This window comes from Triticum aestivum, chromosome 1B (assembly GCF_018294505.1).
Source record: "Triticum aestivum cultivar Chinese Spring chromosome 1B, IWGSC CS RefSeq v2.1, whole genome shotgun sequence".
Classification (NCBI taxonomy): Eukaryota; Viridiplantae; Streptophyta; class Magnoliopsida; order Poales; family Poaceae; genus Triticum; species Triticum aestivum.
Window position 1 is genome coordinate 526,809,670 of NC_057795.1, and position 22,218 is coordinate 526,831,887.

At 45.5% G+C, this 22,218-nt stretch overlaps 1 pseudogene; it reads left to right on the plus strand.

Annotated features, from left to right (window-relative positions):
* The first annotated feature begins 4,402 nt into the window (after positions 1–4,402).
* On the plus strand, positions 4,403–4,591 carry LOC123093786 (uncharacterized; annotated as a pseudogene).
* Positions 4,592–22,218: the final 17,627 nt, after the last annotated feature.

Sequence of the window (22,218 nt, forward strand, 5' to 3'; positions counted from 1 at the left end):
TCCCAATGCTACCTTAGCCGACGGAACGGAACGTAAGGTACCAAAACATGGGAGCCGGGCAAACCCAACTATTGATCCAAGACATGATTGGAGCCGATGCATATAATGCTATAAGTTCGGGGTGCCGCACTTGTGAAAGTGTTCGGACTTATCACACCATAATGCGGGAAACATAAGCCCCTGGTATATTCGGCCGTACCAAAATGTACGGGTGCAAGATGTCAAGAATAAACATATATGTAAAAAGGAAATGCAATTATAAACAAAAAGTGATGCATTGTTTATTCAAGAGATTCTGCCATGAGTGCAGAACGATACAAATAGTGCGGTAAGCAAGGGTTGGACTATTAGAAGTGTCTCCCTCCAGGGGTAGGCTGCGGAATGGTGTATTTAACAAATTTAATGCTCATAATGGAGACCACCTGAGTGTTCATCGTAGCCTTTGTCCTTCCCTGGCTGTTGCATCATGAGTTCGGCAGGTTCACCGCCGGACAGGGTCTCTGGTGAACGGAGTCCTGTGGATAAAAAGAAGAAAAAGGAAAATAAAAAGAGCGACACACTTAGGAGCCCCTGGTGTGGTTGAGCCGCACTCTGGGCCTGTCGAGGTCGTGCCCCCCCCCTATGCCCATGGTATCTTCAAAGCGTAATGATGTACGACAAGAGCTGGTCTTGCAATCATGCAAGGGCTGGGGTTGGGGCCGCATTGCTACGCGTGCTCGGAACGTGCCAGGTGGTCTTGTTTGATGTTACTCCGGGCGCGTTTGGCTATGTCCGGTCGTTTAACGGCCGGACTCGAAAATTGCCTTAAAAGGTTGTTCTGTACTTCTGCCGCGAGAGCCGCTGTGTGTTCCTCCGTTCGGAGGGAGCGTTCAGTATTTCCGTTGACCGTGATGACTCCACGAGGGCCTGGCATCTTGAGCTTGAGGTATGCATAATGCGGTACCGCGTTGAATTTTGCAAACGCGGTTCGTCCGAGTAGAGCGTGATAGCCACTGCGGAACGGGACTATGTCGAAGATTAACTCCTCGCTTCAGAAATTATCCGGGGATCCGAAGACCACTTCCAGTGTGACTGAGCCTGTACAATTGGCCTCAACACCTGGTATGACGCCTTTAAAGGTCGTCTTTGTAGGTTTAATCCTTGAGGGGTCTATGCCCATCTTGTGCACTGTATCCTGATAAAGCAGGTTCAGGCTGCTGCCGCCGTCCATCAGGACTCTAGTGAGGTGAAATCCATCGACGATTGGGTCTAAAACCAATGCGGCGAATCCGCCATGGTGGATACTGGTCGGGTGGTCTCTTCGATCGAAAGTGATCGGGCAAGAGGACCATGGATTGAACTTCGGGGTGACTGGCTCCATCGCATATGCGTCCCTGAGTGCACGCTTCCGCTCCCTCTTGGGTATATGGGTTGCGTATATCATGTTTACCGTCCGCACTTGTGGGGGGAAACCCTTCTGTCCTCTACTGTTCGGCGGCCGAGTCTCTTCCTCGTCGTCGCTGTGCAGCCCCTTGTCATTGTTTTCGGCAATTAACTTGCCTGCCTGCTTGAATACCCAACAATCTCTGTTGGTGTGATTAGCTGGCTTTTCGGGGGTGCCATGTATCTGGCAAGAGCGGTCGAGTATTCGGTCCAAATTGGACGGACCCGGGGTAGTTCTTTTGAATGGCTTCTTCCGCTGACCGGGTTTAGAGCCTCTGAATCCGGCGTTGACTGTCGTATCCTCATTGTTATCGCTGTTAACGCGGCGTTTGTTTTTGTTTCGACGCGACCTGCCATTGTGGTCCTTAGTATCCGGACTGCCAGCATTTTTGCTGAGGTTGTTGCTGCGAGCTAGCCAGCTGTCCTCTCCCGCACAGAAGCGGGTCATGAGTGATGTGAGGGCTGCCATGGATTTCGACTTTTCTTGTCCTAGGTGCCGGGCCAGCCACTCGTCGCGGATGTTATGTTTGAAGGCTGCGAGGGCCTCCGCATCCGGACAGTCGATGATTTGATTTTTCTTTGTTAAGAACCGTGTCCAGAACTGTCTGGCCGATTCGTCTGGCTGCTGGATTATGTGGCTTAGGTCATCGGCGTCTGGTGGTCGCACATATGTGCCCTGGAAGTTGTCGAGGAATGCGGCTTCCAGGTCCTCCCAACACCCAATTGACTCTGCGGGCAAGCTGTTAAGCCAATGCCGAGCTGGTCCTTTAAGCTTGAGTGGGAGATACTTGATGGCGTGGAGATCGTCGCCGCGGGCCATATGGATATGAAGGAGGTAATCTTCAATCCAAACCGCGGGGTCTGTTGTGCCATCGTAGCATTCGATGTTCACGGGTTTAAACCCTTCAGGGATTTGATGATCCATTACATCGTTTGTGAAGCATAGTGGGTGTGCTGCGCCTCTATATTGAGTAATATCATGTGTAGCTCAAGAGAGCGTTGTCTGTTGTGTTCGGCCCGGCCGGAGTTGCTGTATCCGGCGCGACGGTAGTCGTCGTGGGTCGTGGGGCGCCCACGTGATCCGTAGATAGATCTGGATTGTCTTGCCTTGTCCTCCAATATATCCCGCAAGTCCGGCGCATTCCCTCGCGTCTTCGTACTTTTCGAGCGGTGCCGGGGTATGATCCTGATGGGGGGCCTAGATGCCTCTCTGTCGCGACCACGGGGTGGTCGGTCTGCCGTATTGTTCGCTGGTGATGAAGGTTTGTATGCTTCCTCCTCTAGTCGGGGGAGCAACTTGCATTTTGGGTAGCTCTTGGAGGGGCGTTCGAGTTCATACTCTTCGGCCGCGAGGACCTCGGTCCATCTGTCGGCCAACAGGTCTTGATCAGCTTGAAGCTGTTGCTGCTTTTTCTTTAGGCTATTTGCCGTGGTGATAAGCCTGTGTTTAAAACGCTCTTGTTCGACGGGATCCTCTGGCACGACGAATTCGTCGTCGTTGAGGCTTGCCTCGTCTCCGGAGGGAGGCATGTAGTTTTCATCCTCCTCGTCTGCCGCTCTCTCTCGAGGGCTGGCTTCCCCGTCCTCCTGTGCTGAATCTTGCTGGAGGGGGTTGTCTTCGGCACTCTCTGGGGTGTTATTGTCCCCGGTGCCGGAATCTCCATTCTTATTGTGGCGGGATTTAGAGCGGCGCCGCTGACGTCGGCGCTTGGGCTGTTTCTTAGAAGAATCTGCCTCCGCTGCTTCTTCGCCGTCCCCATCCTTTGGGTGTCCACCATGTATATGTCGTATGACGAGGTGGTCTTCCAGTGCCCTGTAGGCGCTGGTTCTTGATCGTCTCCAGCATCGTCGTCCATACCGTCGATGTCTTCGGAGTCATAGTCTAGCATGTCGGTTAGATCGTCGACAGTGGCTACAAAGTGGGTGGTGGGTGGGCTTTGAATTTCTTCGTCGTCCGCATCCCAACCATCCTGACCGTAGTCCGGCCAGGGTTCTCCTGATAACGAGAGATGCTTTAGCGAATTTAGGATGTCGCCAAAGGGTGAGTGCTGAAAGATGTCCGCGACGGTGAACTCCATGATCTGCGCCCAATCGGATTCGATTGGCAAGGGCGCAGGAGGTTCGGAGTCCGGCAAGGAGTCGGGCGCCTCGGAGTCGCAAGCTTTATAAGGGACAAGGTTAGTATTCGGCTCCATCGCCGTAGAAGTTGCGGCTTCCGAGGCGGTGTCCAGCCACCTGTCCTCGATCCGCGCGGTCTGCTCCGAACTATGGGTCAGAGCGGACTCGTGTGCAGCCTCCAGGGCACTGTCCGGCGGCAGAGCTAAATCATGCCCATCATGACAGCGCGGCACGCTCGGCTATGGCTCGAATCCGTCGAAGATCAAGTCTCCGCGGATGTCGGCCGTGAAGTTTAGGCTTCCAAACCTGACCTGATGGCCAGGGGCGAAGATCAAGTCTCTCAATGAAAGCACCAATGTCGGTGTCAAAACCGGCGGATCTCGGGTAGGGGGTCCCGAACTGTGCGTCTAGGCGGATGGTAACAGGAGACAAGGAACACGATGTTTTTACCCAGGTTCGGGCCCTCTCGATGGAGGTAAAACCCTACTCCTGCTTGATTGATATTGATGATATGGGTAGTACAAGAGTGGATCTACCACGAGATCAAGGAGGCTAAACCCTAGAAGTTAGCCTATGGTATGATTGTTGTAATGGTTGTGTGTCCTACGGACTAAAACCCTCCGGTTTATATAAACAGCGGAGAGGGCTAGGGTTACACAGAGTCGGTTACAATGGTAGGAGATCTACATATCCGTATCGCCAAGCTTGCCTTCACGCCAAGGAAAGTCCCATCCGGACACGGGACGAAGTCCTCAATCTTGTATCTTCATAGTCTTGGAGTCCGGCTGACGATGATAGTCCGGCTGTCCGGACACCCCCTAGTCCAGGACTCCCTCAAGGAGCAAGAAGAAGATCGAAGGTGATGGAGTACGAGCACCAGTACAGCAGCAACAACAGCTTTGGCAAGGAGAAGAGGCCTCCGGCAAAGAGGGGGTAGGTCAAGCTCCAGATAGCGAGGGCGGTGAGCAATCTCGTGTCTCCCAGCGGCGCTGCTGACCGCTCGAAGCAGGCAAATCGCAGCAGCTTCAGAAGGGAAACAGGCTACAACTAAACGAAATAGATATTATTGTAGATGGGTGGGAAAAGTGAAGTAGCTGTATTTCTTCTCGGGGTTTTAGAAGGATGGTCTCTCAGTTAATATACTGACCATCTGCTTGATCCACCATATACTCTTGGCTTGAGTGGAACGAACGAAAGGAAGTTCCGTGTGATAGATGTACAAACTTTGGGTATATACATGCATCAGGGTGTGCTTGTGGAGTACTTAATCTTTCAATTATCTCTCTTACAGTTTGTTGGAAGAATTAAAGTGCAAATATCAAACGAGAAGCTCCATTTAGGGCTTTTCTAAAGAATGGTGTTTCTTTGTAAAGTTTTCGTATTCAAGTCAAATTTCAACCCCCTTCGACATAGGCATAGTGTCGGTCTATAGGACTCTACTGTTGCTGATTTGTCGATTTTATTTCATGAATTTTTGTCAGACTTCTGGATTGGGCTGTGTGCATCTTCGTTATGCAGTGGCTGGGTGTTACTCATAATGCTTTCTATCCGCTTGATGCTACATTTTAAGATAATAAAAGTCGCACTTTATAAAAAAACAAATTTCAACCGCCTGGCAGTGGGGTGTACACAACCGCCTCATGTTACCGTGCGCTCTTGCACGGATCCATCACCAACCCTGATTGGCAGCTTACATGGAAGGGATGGGCCCCCCGAATGTCAAAATCTTCCTCTTCCTCGCGAAACAAAACTGGTGTTGGACGACCGAGAGATTGGCCAAGCGCGCAATGGCTCACCCGCCTTGCTGCGTCCTATGCGATCAAGACCCTGAAGACAAACACCACCTTCTCGTTGGTTGTGTGTTCTCTAGGTCCGTCTGGCACCGCACCCTTGCCTGGTGCAAGTTCACCGTCCACCCGCCAGATGGGCAAGTTACTCTCTACGCTTGGTGGTGCGCAGCGTTGGCAGAGTCCCCCCTCATCGATCGTCCCCTTGGTTGCTTGGGCCATATGGAAGCACCGCAACGCCATCATCTTCGATCATCGGCAACCCTCCATTGATGACCTGCTCTCGGTCATCCAAGACGATGTGCGCGCCTAGTCAAAGCCGGCGCTAATGGCTCTAATGGGATTCAAGCCATCCTCGATGTAGCGTAGGTTTTTGTTTTGGGACTGAGCAACCCCTTCTCTTCTGCTCATGTGTGTTGGGGAACGTATAATGCAATTTCAAAAAAATTCCTACACTCGCGCAAGATCTATCTAGGAGATGCATAACAACGAGAGGGGGAGAGTGTGTCCATGTACCCTCGTATACCGAAAGCGGAAGCATTTAGACAACGTGGTTGATGTAGTCAAACTTCTTCTATCTCCAATCGGTCAAGTACCGAACGTACGGCACATCCGAGTTCTGCACATGTTCAGCTCAATGACGTTCCTCGCCCTCTTGATTCAGCAAGGTGTCAAGGAAGTAGATGAGTTCTGTCAGTACGATGGCATGGTGACGGTGATGGTGAAGTGATCCACGCAGGGCTTCGCCTAAGCACCGTGGCAATATGACCGGGGGTGTAAACTGTGGAGGGGGGGCGCCGCACACGGCTAACAGTTGTTGTTCTGTCTTGTAGGCGCCCCTTCCCCACATATATATAGGTTGGAGGTGAGGAGAGGCAGCCAAGGGGACGCCCCAAGTAGGAGGAATCCTACTTGGGGTCCTCTCCCAATTCGGCCAACCCCCTCTCCTATTCCTATTCGGAGTAGGAAGGGAAGAGAGGGAGAGGGAATCGTATTCCCTTTTTCCATTCCTCCTTCCCCTTTCCTTCTACAATTTGGCTAGCCCATATGGTGGGGGGCGCACCAGCCCCTTTGTGGCTGGTGTGTTTCGCCTCTTGGCCCATAAGGCCCATATCTTTTGCCGGGGTGCCCAGAACCCCTTCCGGTGACCCGATAAGTACCGGGTGCTTCCCGAAACACTTCCGGTGTCGGAATACCATCGTCCTATATATCAATCTTTACCTCTCGACCATTTCGAGACTCCCCGTCATGTCAGTGATCTTATCCAGGACTCCGAAGAACATTCGTTCACCAAATCACATAACTCATATAATACAATATCTTCATCGAACGTTAAGCATGCGGACCCTACGGGTTCGAGAACTATGTAGATATGACCGAGACACCGCTTCAGCCAATAACTAATAGTGGAACCTGGATGCTCATACTGGCTCCCACATATTCTATGACGATCTTTATCGGTCGAATCGTTATGACAACATACGTTATTCTTTTTGTCATCGGTATGTTACTTGCCCAAGATTCGATCGTGGGTATCTTCGTACCTAGTTCAATCTCGTTACCAGCAAGTCTCTTTACTCATTCCGTAATACATCATCCTGCAACTAACTCTTAGTCACTTTGCTTGCAAGGCTTCTTATGATGTGTATTACCGAGAGGGCCCAGAGATACCTCTCTGATACTCGGAGTGACAAATCCTAATCTCGATCTATGCCAACCCAACAAACACCTTCGGAGATACCTGTAGAGCATCTTTATAATTACCCAGTTATGTTGTGACGTTTGATAGCACACAAGGCATTCCTCCAGTGTCCGGGAGTTGCATAATCTCATAGTCGGAGGAATATGTATTTGACATGAAGAAAGCAATAGCAATAAAATTGAACGATCGTTATGCTGAGCTAATGAATGGGTCTTGTCCATCACATCATTCTCCTAATGATGTGATCCCATTTATCAAATGATAACACATGTCTATGGTTAGGAAACTTAACCATATTTGATCAACGAGCTAGTCTAGTAGAGGCTTACTAGGGATACGGTGTCCTGTCTATGTATCCACACATGTATCAAGTTTCCGGTTAATACAATTCTAGCATGAATAATAAACATTTATCATGATATAAGGAAATATAAAATAATAACTTTATTATTGCCTCTAAGGCATATTTCCTTCAGTCTCCCACTTGCACTATTGTCAATAATCTAGTTCACATCATCATGTGATTTAACACCAATAGTTCACATCTTTATGTGATTAACACCCATAGTTCACATCTCCATGTGAGCAACACCCAAAGGGTTTACTAGAGTCAATAATCCAGTTCAGGTTGCTATGTGATTAACACCCAAAGAGTACTAAGGTGTTATCATGTTTTGCTTGTGAGTGAAGTTTAGTCAAGGGGTCTGCCACATTCAGATCCATATGTATTTTGCAAATTTCTATGTCTACAATGCTCTGCATGGAGATACTCTAGCTAATTGCTCCCGCGTTCAATACATATCTAGATTGAGACTTAGAGTCATCTAGATTAGTGTCAAAGCTTGCATCGACGTAACTCTTTACGACGAACTCTTTATCACCTCCATAACCGAGAAACATTTCCTTAGTCCCTTTTAAGGTAACTAAGGATAATTTTGACCGTTGTCCAGTGATCTACTCCTGGATCACTATTGTACCCCCTTGCCAAACTCATAGCAAGGCACACAATTGGTCTGGTACACAGCATGGCATACTTTATAGAACCTATGGCCGAGGCATTGGGAATGACTTTCATTCTCTCTCTATCTTCTGCCGTGATCGGGCTTTGAGTCTTACTCGACTTTACACCTTGTAATACAGGCAAGAACTCATTCTTTGACTGATCCATTTTGAACTCTTTCAAAATCTTGTCAAGGTATGTACTCATCGAAAGTCTTATCAAGCGTCTTGATCTATCTCTATAGATCTTGATGCCCAATATGTAAGAAACTTCACCGAGGTCTTTCATTGATAAATCCTTATTCAAGTATCCTTTTATGCTATCCAGAAATTCTATATCATCTCCAATCAATAATATGTCATCCACATATAATATCAGAAATGCTACAGAGCTCCCACTCACTTTCTTGTAAATACAGGATTCACCGTAAGTCTGTATAAAACCATATGCTTTGATCACCTCATCAAAGCGTATATTCCAATTATGAGATGCTTGCACCAGTCTATAGATGGATCGCTGGAGCTTGAACACCTTGTTAACACCTTTAGGATCGACAAAACCTTCTAGTTGCATGATATACAACTCTTCTTAGAGATATCCATGTAAGGAATGTAGTTTTGACATCCGTTTGCCAGATTTCATAAGATGTGGCAATTGCTAACATGATTCGGATGGACTTAAGCATCGCAACGGTTGATTAAGTCTCATCATAGTCAGCCCCTTGAACTTGTCGAAAACCTTTCGCGACAAGTCGAGCTTTGTAGACAGTAACATTACCATCAGCGTCAGTCTTCTTCTTGAAGATCCATTTATTCTCTATGGCTTGCCGATCATCGGGCAATTCCACCAAAGTGCACACTTTGTTCTCATACATGGATCCTATCTCAGATTTCATGGCCTGAAGCAATTTATCAGAATCTGGGCTCATCCTAGCTTCTTCATAGTTCGTAGGTTCGTCATGGTCTAATAACATAACTTCCAGGATAAGATTTCCGTACCACTCTGGTGAGGATCGTGCTCTGGTTGACCTACGAAGTTTAATAGTAACTTGATCCAAAGTTTCATGATCATTATCATTTACTTCCTCTCTAGTTGATGTAGGTATCTCGGGAACGGTTTTTTGAGATGTACTATTCTCAATTTCAAGAGAAGGTATAGTTACCTCATCAAGTTCTACTTTCCTCCCACTCACTTCTTTCGGGAGAAACTCCTTCTCTAGAAAGGACCCATTCTCAGCAACAAAGATCTTTCCTTCGGACCTGTGATGGAAGGTGTACCTAATTATTTCCTTAGTGTATCCTATGAATACGCACTTCTCCAATTTGGGTTTGATCTTATCAGGATGAAGCCTTTTGACATAAGTGTCGCAACCCCAAATTTTAAGAAACGACAGCTTAGGTTTCTTCCTAAACCAAAGGTCATATTATGTCATCTCTATGGATTTAGATGGTGCCCTACTTAACGTGAATGTGGCTGTCTCTAATACATAACCCCAAAACGATAGTGGTAAATTGGTAAGAGACATCATATATCGCACCATATCTAATAAAGTGTGGTTACGATGTTCAGACACACCATTATGCTGTGGTGTTCCAGGTGGTGTGAGTTGTGAAATAATTCCACATTGTTTTAAATGAAGGCCAAACTCGTAACTCAAATATTCGTCTCCACAATCAGATCATAGAAATTTTATTTTCTTGCTACGATGATTCTCCACTTTACTCTGAAATTCTTTGAACTTTTCAAATGTTTCAGACTTGTGTTTCATCAAGTAGATATACCCATATCTACTTAAATCATCAGTGAGGGTGAGAAAATAACAATACCCGCCGCGTGCTTCAACACTCTTCGGACCGCATACATCGGTATGTATTATTTCCAATAAGTTATTAGCTTGCTCCATTGTTCTAGAGAACGAATTTTAGCCATCTTGCCCATGAGGCATGGTTCGCAAGTATCAAATGATTCATAATCAAGTGATTCCAAAAGTCCATCTGCATCAAGTTTCTTCATGCGCTTTACATAGTTATGAGCAAAACGGCGTAGCCACAAGTATGTTGCACTATCGTTATCAAATTTGCATCTTTTGGCATCAATATTATGGATATGTGTATCACTACGATCGAGATTCAATAAACCACTAACATTGGGTGTATGACCATAGAAGGTTTTATTCATGTAAACAGAACAAAATTTTATTCTCTGACTTAAATGAATAACTGTATTTCAATAAACATGATCCAATCATATACATGCTCAACGCAAACACCAAGTAACATTTATTTAGGTCCAACACTAATCCTGAGGTAGAGGGAATATGCGATGGTGATCTCATCAACCTTGGAATCACTTCCAACACACATCGTCACCTCGCCCTTAACTAGACTCTGTTCATTTTGCAACTCTTGTTTCGAGTTACTAATCTTAGCAACTGAACCGGTATCAAATACCCAGGTGCTACTATGAACACTAGTAAAGTACACATCAATAACATGTGTATCTAACATACCTTTGTTCACTTTGCCATCCTTCTTATCCACCAAGTATTCGGGCAATTCCGCTTTCAGTGACCATTTCCTTTGCAGTAGAACCACTCAGTTTCAGGCTTGAGTCTAGCTTTGGGCTTCTTCATGGGAGCGGCAACTTGTTTGCTGTTCTTCTTGAAGTTCCCTTTCTGTCCCTTGCCCTTTTACTTGAAACTAGTATTTTTGTTAACCATCAGCACTTGATGCTCTTTCTTGATTTCTACCTTCGTCGATTTCAGCATCGCAAAGAGCTTGGGAATTGTCTTCGTCATCCCTTGCATATTATAGTTCATCACGAACTTCTAGTAGCTTGTTGATAGTGACTAGAGAACTCTATCAATCACTATCTTATCTGGAAGATTAACTCCCACTTGATTCAAGCGATTGTAGTACTCAGACGTTCTGAGCACATGCTCACTGGCCGAGCAATTCTCCTCCATCTTGTAGGCAAAGTACTGTCAGAGGTCTCATACCTCTCGACTTGGGCATGAGTCTGAAATACCAATTTCAGCTCTTGGAACATCTCATATGCTCTGTGGCGTTCAAAATGTTTTTGAAGTCCCGGTTCTAAGCTGTAAAACATGGCACACTAAACTATCAAGTAGTCATCATACCGAGCTTGTCAAACGTTCATAACGTCTGCATCTACTCCTACAATAGGTCTGTCACCTAGCGGTGCATCAAGGACATAATTTTTCTGTGCAGCAATGAGGATAATCCTCAGATCACGGACCCAGTCCACATCATTGCTAATATCATCTTTCAACTAATTTTTCTCTAGGAACATATCAAAAATAAACGGGGAGCTACATTGTGAGCTATTGATCTACAACATAATTTGCAAATACTACCATGACTAAGTTCATGATAATTAAGTTCAATTAATAAAATTACTTAAGAACTCCCACTTAAACTGACATCCCTCAAGTCATCTAAGTGTAGCGTGATCCAAATCAACTAAACCATGTCTGATCATCACGTGAGATGGAGTAGTCATCAATGGTGAACATCTCTATGTTGATCATATCTACTATATGATTCACGTTCAACCTTTTGGTCTCCAGTGTTCCGAGGCCATGTCTGTACATGCTAGGCTCGTCAAGTTTAACCCGAGTATTCCGCATGTGCAAAACTGTCTTGCACCCGTTGTATGTGAACATAGAGCCTATTGTTGGAAATATGCCCTAGAGGCAATAATAAAAGTATTATTATTATATTTCCTTGTTCATGATAATTGTCTTTTATTCATGCTATAACTGTATTATCCGGAAATCGTAATACACGTGTGAATACATAGACCACAATATGTCCCTAGTGAGCCTCTAGTTGACTAGCTCGTTGTGATCAACAGATAGTCATGGTTTCCTGGCTATGGACATTGGATGTCGTTGATAACGGGATCACATCATTAGGAGAATGATGTGATGGACAAGACCCAATCCTAAGACTAGCACAAAAGATTGTGTAGTTCATTTGCTAGAGCTTTGCCAATGTCAAGTATCTCTTCCTTTGACCATGAGATCGTGTAACTCCTGGATACCGTAGGAGTGCTTTGGGTGTATCAAACGTCACAACGTAACTGGGTGACTATAACGGTGCACTACAGGTATCTCCGAAAGTATCTATTGTTTTATGCGGATCGAGACTGGGATTTGTCACTCCGTGTAAACGGAGAGGTATCTCTGGGCCCACTTGGTAGGACATCATCATATGCGCAATGTGACCAAGGAGTTGATCACGAGATGATGTGTTACGGAACGAGTAAAGTGACTTGCCGGTAACGAGATTGAACAAGGTATCGGTATACCGACGATCGAATCTCGGGCAAGTAAAATACCGCTAGACAGAGGGAATTGAATACGGGATCGATTGAGTCCTTGACATCGTGGTTCATCCGATGAGATCATCGTGGAACATGTGGGAGCCAACATGGGTATCCAGATCCCGCTGTTGGTTATTGACTGGAGAACGTCTTGGTCATGGCTGCATGTCTCCCGAACCCGTAGTGTCTACACACTTAAGGTTCGATGACGCTAGGGTTATAAAGGAAGCTTGTATGTGGTTACCGAATGTTGTTCGGAGTCCCGGATGAGATCCCGAACGTCACGAGGAGTTCCGGAATGGTCCGGAGGTAAAGATTTATATATAGGAAGTCCTGTTTCGGCCATCGGGACAAGTTTCGGGGTCATCGGTATTGTACCGGGACCACCGGAAGGGTCCCGGGGGCCCACCGGGTGGGGCCACCTGCCCCGGGGGGCCACATGGGCTGTAGGGGGTGCGCCTTGGCCTACATGGGCCAAGGGCACCAGCCCCAAGAGGCCCATGCGCCTAGGGAACCCTAGAGGGAAGAGTCCTCAAGGGGGAAGGCACCTCCGAGGTGCCTTGGGGAGGATGGACTCCTCCCCCCCCCTCTTGGCCGCACCCTTTTCTTGGAGTAAGGGGAAAGGCTGCGCCTCCCCCCTCTCCCTTGCCCCTATATATAGTGGAGGGGTGGGAGGGCATCCATACCTGAGCCTTTGGCGCCTCCCTCCCTCCCGTGACATCTCCTCCTCTCCCGTAGGTGCTTGGCGAAGCCCTGCAGGATTGCCACGCTCCTCCACCACCACCACGCCGTTGTGCTGCTGTTGGATGGAGTCTTCCTCAACCTCTCCCTCTCTCCTTGCTGGATCAAGGCGTGGGAGACGTCACCGGGCTGTACGTGTGTTGAACGCGGAGGTGCCGTCCGTTCGGCACTTGATCATCGGTGATCTGAATCACGACGAGTACGACTCCATCAACCCCGTTCACTTGAACGCTTCCGCTTAGCGATCTACAAGGGTATGTAGATGCACTCCCCTTTCTACTCGTTGCTGGTCTCTCCATAGATAGATCTTGGTGTTACGTAGGAAATTTTTTGAATTTCTGCTACGTTCCCCAACAGTGGCATCATGAGCTAGGTCTATTGCGTAGATTCTTTGCACGAGTAGAACACAAAGTAGTTGTGGGCGTTGATGTTGTTCAATATGCTTACCGTTACTAGTCCAATCTTGTTTCGACGGTATTGTGGGATGAAGCGGCCCGGACCGACTTACACGTACTATTACGTGAGACAGGTTCCACCGATTGACATGCACTTGGTGCATAAGGTGGCTAGCGGGTGCCAGTCTCTCCCACTTTAGTCGGAACGGATTCGATGAAAAGGGTCCTTATGAAGGGTAAATAGCAATTGGCATATCACGTTGTGGTCTTGCGTAGGTAAGAAACATTCTTGCTAGAAACCCATAGCAGCCACGTAAAACATGCAACAACAATTAGAGGACGTCTAACTTGTTTTTGCAGGGTATGCTATGTGATGTGATATGGCCAAAGGATGTGATGAATGAATATATGTGATGTATGAGATTGATCATGTTCTTGTAATAGGATTCACGACTTGCATGTCGATGAGTATGACAACCGGCAGGAGCCATAGGAGTTGTCTTTATTTTTTGTATGACCTGCGTGTCATTGAAGAACGCCATGTAAACTACTTTACTTTATTGCTAAACGCGTTAGTCATAGAAGTAGAAGTAGTCGTTGGCGTGACAACTTCATGAAGACACGATGATGGAGATCATGATGATGGAGATCATGGTGTCATGCCGGTGACGATGATGATCATGGAGCCCCGAAGATGAAGATCAAAAGGAGCAAAATGATATTGGCCATATCATGTCACTATTTGATTGCATGTGATGTTTATCATGTTTATCTTGTTTACTTAGGACGACGGTAGTAAATAAGATGATCCCTTACAAAATTTCAAGAAGTGTTCTCCCCTAACTGTGCACCGTTGCTACAGTTCGTCGCTTCTAAGCACCACGTGATGATCGGGTGTGATGGATTCTTACGTTCACATACAACGGGTGTAAGACAGTTTTACACAGCGAAAACACTTAGGGTTAACTTGACGAGCCTAGCATGTGCAGACATGGCCTCGGAACACGGAGACCGAAAGGTCGAGCATGAGTCGTATGGTAGATACGATCAACATGAAGATGTTCACCGACGTTAACTAGTCCGTCTCACGTGATGATCGGACACGGCCTAGTTGACTCGGATCATGTGATCACTTAGATGACCAGAGGGATGTCTATCTGAGTGGGAGTTCATAAGATGAACTTAATTATCTTGAACATAGTCAAAAGACCTTTTGCAAATTATGTCGTAGCTCACGCTATAGTTCTACTGTTTTAGATATGTTCCTAGAGAAAATATAGTTGAAAGTTGATAGTAGCGATTATGCGATCAGTAGAAAGCTTATGTCCCTAATGCACCGCTTAGTGTGCTGAACCCCAAACGTCGTTTGTGGATGTTTCGAACATCGAACATACACGTTTTGATAACTACGTGATAGTTCAGTTAAATGGTTTAAGTAGAGGCACCAAAGACGTTTTCGAAACATCGCGGAACATATGAGATGTTTCGAGGGCTGAAATTGGGATTTCAGGCTCGTGCCCACGTCAAGAGGTATAAGACCTCCGACGATTTTCTTAGCCTGCAAACTAAGGGAGAAAAGCTCAATCGTTGAGCTTGTGCTCAGATTTTCTGAATGCAACAATCACTTGAATCGAGTGGGAGTTGATCTTCCATATGAGATAGTGATGTTTCCCCAAAGTCATTGCCACCGAGCTGCTAGAGCTTCGTGATGAACTATAACATATCAGGGATAAATAAGATGATCCTTGAGGTATTCACGATGTTTGACATCGCGAAAGTAGAAATCAAGAAGGAGCATCAATTGTTGATGGTTGATGAAACCACTAGTTTCAAGAAGGGCAAGGGAAAGAAGGGATACTTCATGAAACGGCAAATCAGCTGCTGCACCAATGAAGAAACCCAAGGTTGAACCCAAACCCGAGACTAAGTGCTTCTGTAATAAGGGGAACAACCACTGGAGCAGCATTACCCTAGATACTTGGTAGATGAGAAGGCTGGCTAGGTCGATAGAAGTATATTGGATATACATTGTGTTAATGTGTACTTTACTAGTACTCCTAGTAGCACCAGGGTATTAGATACCGGTTCGGTTGCTAAGTGTTAGTAACTCGAAATAAAAGCTACGGAATAAACGAAGACTAGCTAAAGGTGAGCTGACGATATATGTTGGAAGTGTTTCCAAGTTTGATGTGATCAAACATCGCACGCTCCCTCTACCATCAAGATTAGTATTAAACCTGAATGGTTTATTGAATCTCGATCGTGGTGATACACACTTTCATGCCAAAAGATATAAGATAGTAATGATAGTGCCACTTACTTGTGGCGCTGCCATGTAATTCATAATGGTATAAAACGCATGAAGAAGCTCCATGTTGATGGATCTTTGGACTCACTCATTTTTGAAAAGTTTGAGACATGCGAACCATGTCTATTGGTGTATATGCATGAAGAAACTCCATGCAAATGGACCGTTTGAACTCACTTGATTTTGAATCACTTGAGACATGCAAATCATACCACATGGGCAAGATGACTGAAAGCCTCGTTTCAGTAAAATGGAACAAGATAGCAACTTGTTGGAAGTAACACATTTTGATGTGTGTAGTCCAATGAGTGCTGAGGCATGCAGTGAATATCGTTATGTTCTTACTTCATAGATGATTCGAGTAGATGTTGAGAATATTTACTTGATGAAACACAAGTCTGAATTATTGAATGGTTCAAGTAATTTCAGAGTGAAGTAGCAGATCATTGTGACAAGAGGATAAAATGTCCATGATATGATCATAGAGATGAATATCTGAGTTACGAGTTTTGGCACACAATTTAGACATTGTGGAAATTGTTTTGCAATTAATACCGCCTGGAACACCATAAGGTGATGGTGTGTCCGAACATCATAGTTGCACCCTATTGGATATGGTGCGTATCATGATGTCTCTTATCGAATTACCACTATCGTTCATGGGTTAGGCATTGGAGACAACCACATTCACTTTAAATAGGGCACCACATAATTCCGTTGAGATGACACCGTATGAATTATGGTTTAGAGAAACCTAAGTTGTCGTTTCTTAAAGGTTTGGGGCTGCGACGCTTATGTGAAAAAGTTTCAGGATTAAGCTCGAACCCAAAGCGGATAAAATGCATCTTCATAGGACACCCAAAATAGTTGGGTATACCTCCTAATTCAGATCCGAAAGCAATATGGATTGTTTCTTGAATCAGGTCCTTTCTTGAGGAAAGGTTTCTCTCGAAAGAGTTGAGTGGGAGGATGGTGGAGACTTGATGAGGTTATTGAACTGTCTCTTCAACTAGTGTGTGGCAGGGCATAGGAAGTTGTTCCTGTGGCACCTACACCAATTGAAGTGGAAGCTTATGATATTGATCATGAAACTTCGGATCAAGTCACTACCAAACCTCGTAGGACGACAAGGACACGTACTACTTCGGAGTGGTAAGGTGATCCTGTCTTGGAAGTCATGTTGCTGGACAACAATGAACCTACGAGCTATGGAGAAGCGATGGTGGGCCCGAATTCCGACAAATGGTTAGAAGCCATGAAATCCGAGATAGTATCCATATATCAGAACAAAGCATGGACTTTGATGGACTTGCCCGATGATCGGCAATCCATTGAGATAAATGGATCTTTTAAGAAGAAGACGGACGTGGATGGTAATGTCACCATCTATGAAGCTCGACTTGTGGCGAAGTGTTTTCCGACAAGTTCAAGGAGTTGACTACGATGAGATTTTCTCACTCGTAGCAATGCTTAAAGTCCATCGGAATCATGTTAGCAGTTACTGCATGATTGATGAAATCTTGCAGATAGGATGTCAAAACATTGTTTCCTCGACGTTATACTTGAGGAAAGGTTGTATGTGATACAACCGGAAGGTTTTGTCAATCCCAAAAGATGCTAATAAGTATGCAAAGCTCCAGCAATCCTTCTAAGGACTGGAGTGAGCATCTCGGAGTTGGAATGTGTGCTTTGATGATGATCAAAGATTTTGGGTTTGTACAAAGTTTACGAGAAACTTGTATTTCCAAAGAAGTGACTGGGAGCACTATAGAATTTCTGATGAGTATATGTTCTTGACATATTGTTGATCAGAAATGATGTGGAATTTCTAGAAAGCATATAGGGTTATTTGAAAGGTGTTTTCAATAGAAAACCTGGATCAAGCTACTTGAACATTGAGCATCAAGATCTATAAGGATAGATCAAAATGCTTAATAATACTTTCAAATGAGCACATACCTTGACATGATCTTGAAGGTGTTCAAGATGGATCAGTCAAAGAGGGAGTTCTTGCCTGAGATGTAAGGTATGAAGTTAAGACTTAAAGCTCGACCTCGGCAGAATAGAGAGAAAGGACGAAGGTCGTCCCCTATGCTTCAGACATAGGCTCTACAGTATGCTATGCTGTGTACCGCACCGAAAGTGTGCCTTGCCATGAGTCAGTCAAGGGGTACAAGAGTGATCCATGAATGGATCATAGGACAGCGGTCAAAGTTATCCTTAGTAACTAGTGGACTAAGGAATTTTCTCGATTATGGAGGTGGTAAAAGAGTTCGTCATAAAGGTTACGACGATGCAAGCTTAACACCTATCCGGATAGCTCTAAGTAGAGATACCGGATACGTACAATGGGGCAACAATTTAGAATAGCTCCAAGTAGAACAGTTATTTGGAATAGCTCCAAATAGAGCGTGGTAGCTGCATCTAGGAGATGACATAGAGATTTGTAAAGCACACATGGATCTGAAAGGTTCAGACCCGTTGACTAAAACCTCTCTCACAAGCAACATGATCAAACATAAAACTCATTGAGTGTTAATCACATAGTGATGTGAACTAGACTACTGACTCTAGTAAACTCTTGGGTATTAGTCACATGGCGATGTGACCTGTGAGTGTTAATCACATGGCGATGTGAACTAGATTATTGACTCTAGTGCAAGTGGGAGACTGTTGGAAATATGCCCTAGAGGCAATAATAAAAGTATTATTATTATATTTCCTTGTTCATGATAATTGTCTTTTATTCATGCTATAACTGTATTATCCGGAAATCGTAATACACGTGTGAATACATAGACCACAATATGTCCCTAGTGAGCCTCTAGTTGACTAGCTCGTTGTGATCAACAGATAGTCATGGTTTCCTGGCTATGGACATTGGATGTCGTTGATAACGGGATCACATCATTAGGAGAATGATGTGATGGACAAGACCCAATCCTAAGACTAGCACAAAAGATCGTGTAGTTCATTTGCTAGAGCTTTGCCAATGTCAAGTATCTCTTCCTTTGACCATGAGATCGTGTAACTCCTAGATACCGTAGGAGTGCTTTGGGTGTATCAAACGTCACAACGTAACTGGGTGACTATAACGGTGCACTACAGGTATCTCCGAAAGTATCTATTGTTTTATGCGGATCGAGACTGGGATTTGTCACTCCGTGTAAACGGAGAGGTATCTCTGGGCCCACTCGGTAGGACATCATCATATGCGCAATGTGACCAAGGAGTTGATCACGGGATGATGTGTTACGGAACGAGTAAAGTGACTTGCCGGTAACGAGATTGAACAAGGTATCGGTATACCGACGATCGAATCTCGGGCAAGTAAAATACCGCTAGACAGAGGGAATTGAATACGGGATCGATTGAGTCCTTGACATCGTGGTTCATCCGATGAGATCATCGTGGAACATGTGGGAGCCAACATGGGTATCCAGATCCCGCTGTTGGTTATTGACTGGAGAACGTCTTGGTCATGGCTGCATGTCTCCCGAACCCGTAGGGTCTACACACTTAAGGTTCGATGACGCTAGGGTTATAAAGGAAGCTTGTATGTGGTTACCGAATGTTGTTCGGAGTCCCGGATGAGATCCCGGACGTCACGAGGAGTTCCGGAATGGTCCGGAGGTAAAGATTTATATATAGGAAGTCCTGTTTCGGCCATCGGGACAAGTTTCGGGGTCATCGGTATTGTACCGGGACCACCGGAAGGGTCCCGGGGGCCCACCGGGTGGGGCCACCTGCCCCGGGGGGCCACATGGGCTGTAGGGGGTGCGCCTTGGCCTACATGGGCCAAGGGCACCAGCCCCAAGAGGCCCATGCGCCTAGGGAACCCTAGAGGGAAGAGTCCTCAAGGGGGAAGGCACCTCCGAGGTGCCTTGGGGAGGATGGACTCCTCCCCCCTCTTGGCCGCACCCTTTTCTTGGAGTAAGGGGCAAGGCTGCGCCTCCCCCCTCTCCCTTGCCCCTATATATAGTGGAGGGGTGGGAGGGCATCCATACCTGAGCCTTTGGCGCCTCCCTCCCTCCCGTGACATCTCCTCCTCTCCCGTAGGTGCTTGGCGAAGCCCTGCAGGATTGCCACGCTCCTCCACCACCACCACGCCGTTGTGCTGCTGTTGGATGGAGTCTTCCTCAACCTCTCCCTCTCTCCTTGCTGGATCAAGGCGTGGGAGACGTCACCGGGCTGTACGTGTGTTGAACGCGGAGGTGTCGTCCGTTCGGCACTTGATCATCGGTGATCTGAATCACGACGAGTACGACTCCATCAACCCCGTTCACTTGAACGCTTCCGCTTAGCGATCTACAAGGGTATGTAGATGCACTCCCCTTTCTACTCGTTGCTGGTCTCTCCATAGATAGATCTTGGTGTTACGTAGGAAAATTTTTGAATTTCTGCTACGTTCCCCAACACCTATCACACCTGATCATCACGTGGTGTCTTAGCACAAAGAACTGTCGCAATGGTGCATACTCAGGGAGATCACTTATACCTTGAAATTTTAGTTAAGGGATGATCTTATAGTGCTACCGTGGTACTAAGCAAAATAAGATGCATAAAAGATAATCATCACATGCAATCAAAATATGTTACAAGATATGGTCATCATCATCTTGTGCTTTTGATCCCCATCTCCAAAGCATCGTCGTGATCTCCATTGTCACTGGCTCGACACATTGATCTCCATCATTGCGTCGTGGTCGTCTCGCCAACTATTGCTTCTACAACTATCGCTAACGCATAGTGATAAAGTAAAGCAATTACATGGTGTTTGCATTTAATACAATAAAGAGACAACCATAAGGCTCCTGCCGGTTGCCGATAACTTTTACAAAACATGACCATCTCATACAATAACGTGTATCACATCATGTCTTGACCATATCACATCACAACATGCCCTGCAAAAACAAGTTAGACGACCTCTACTTTTTGGTTGCAAGTATTACATGGCTGCTACGAGCTTCTAGCAAGAACCGTTCTTACCTACGGAACAAAAACCACAACGGTGATTTATCAAGTTTGCCGTTTTAACCTTCAACAAGGAACGGCCACAGTCAAATTCGATTCAACTAAAGTAGGAGAAACAGACACCCGCCAGCCAACTTTATGCAAAACTAGTTGCATGTCTGTCGGTGGAACCGGTCTCGTGAACGTGGTCATGTAAGGTTGGTCCAAGCCGCTTCATCCAACAATACCGCCGAATAAAAATAAGACATTGGTGGTAAGCATTTTGACGATCACCACCCACAACTCTTTGTGTTCTACTCATGAAAATCATCCACGCATAGACCTGGCTCAAATGCCACTGTTGGGGAACGTAGCATGCAATTTCAAAAAAAAAATCCTATGCTCACGACAGATGTATCTAGGAGATGCATGCTACCTCTTAAGCACTGCGTTGGTTTTCCTTGAAGAGGAAAGGGTGATGCAGCAAAGTAGCGTAAGTATTTCCCTCGGTTTTTGAGAGTCAAGGTATCAATCCAGTAGGAGGCTCCTCAAAAGTCCCACACACCTACACAAACAAACAAGAACCTCGCAACCAACACAATAAAAGGGTTGTCAATCCCTTCACGGCCACTTGCGAAAGTAAGATCTGATTGAGATAATATGATAATATAAATATTTTTGGTATTTTTATGATATAGATTGGAAAGTAAAAGATGCAAATAAAAGTAGATGGAAAACTTATATGATAAAAGATAGACCCCGGGGCTATAGGTTTCACTAGTGTCTTCTCTCAAGATAGCATAAGTATTACGGTGGGTGAACAAATTACTGTCGAGCAATTGATAGAAAAGCACATGGTTATGAGATTATCTAGGCATGATCATGTATATAGGCATCACGTCCGTGACAAGTAGATTGAAACGATTCTGCATCTACTACTATTACTCCACACATCGACCGACTCCTGCCTGAATCTAGAGTATTAAGTTCATGAAGTACAGAGTAACGCATTAAGAAAGATGACATGATGTATAGGGATAAACTCATAGAATATGATATAAACCCCATCTTTTTATCCTCGATGGCAACAATACAATACATGCCTTGCTGCCCTGCTGTCACTGGGAAAGGACACCGCAAGATTGAACCCAAAGCTAAGCACTTCTCCCATTGCAAGAAAGATCAATCTAGTAGGCCAAACCAAACAGATAATTCAAAGAGACTTGCAAAGATAACTTAATCACACATAAAAGAATTCAGAGGAGATTCAAATATTTCTCATAGATAAACTTGATCATAAACCCACAATTCATTGGATCTCGACAAGCACACCGCAAAAAGAGTTACATTGAATAGATCTCCAAGAAGATCGAGGAGAACTTTGTATTGAGATTCAAAGAGAGAGAAGAAGCCATCTAGCTAATAACTATGGACCCGAAGGT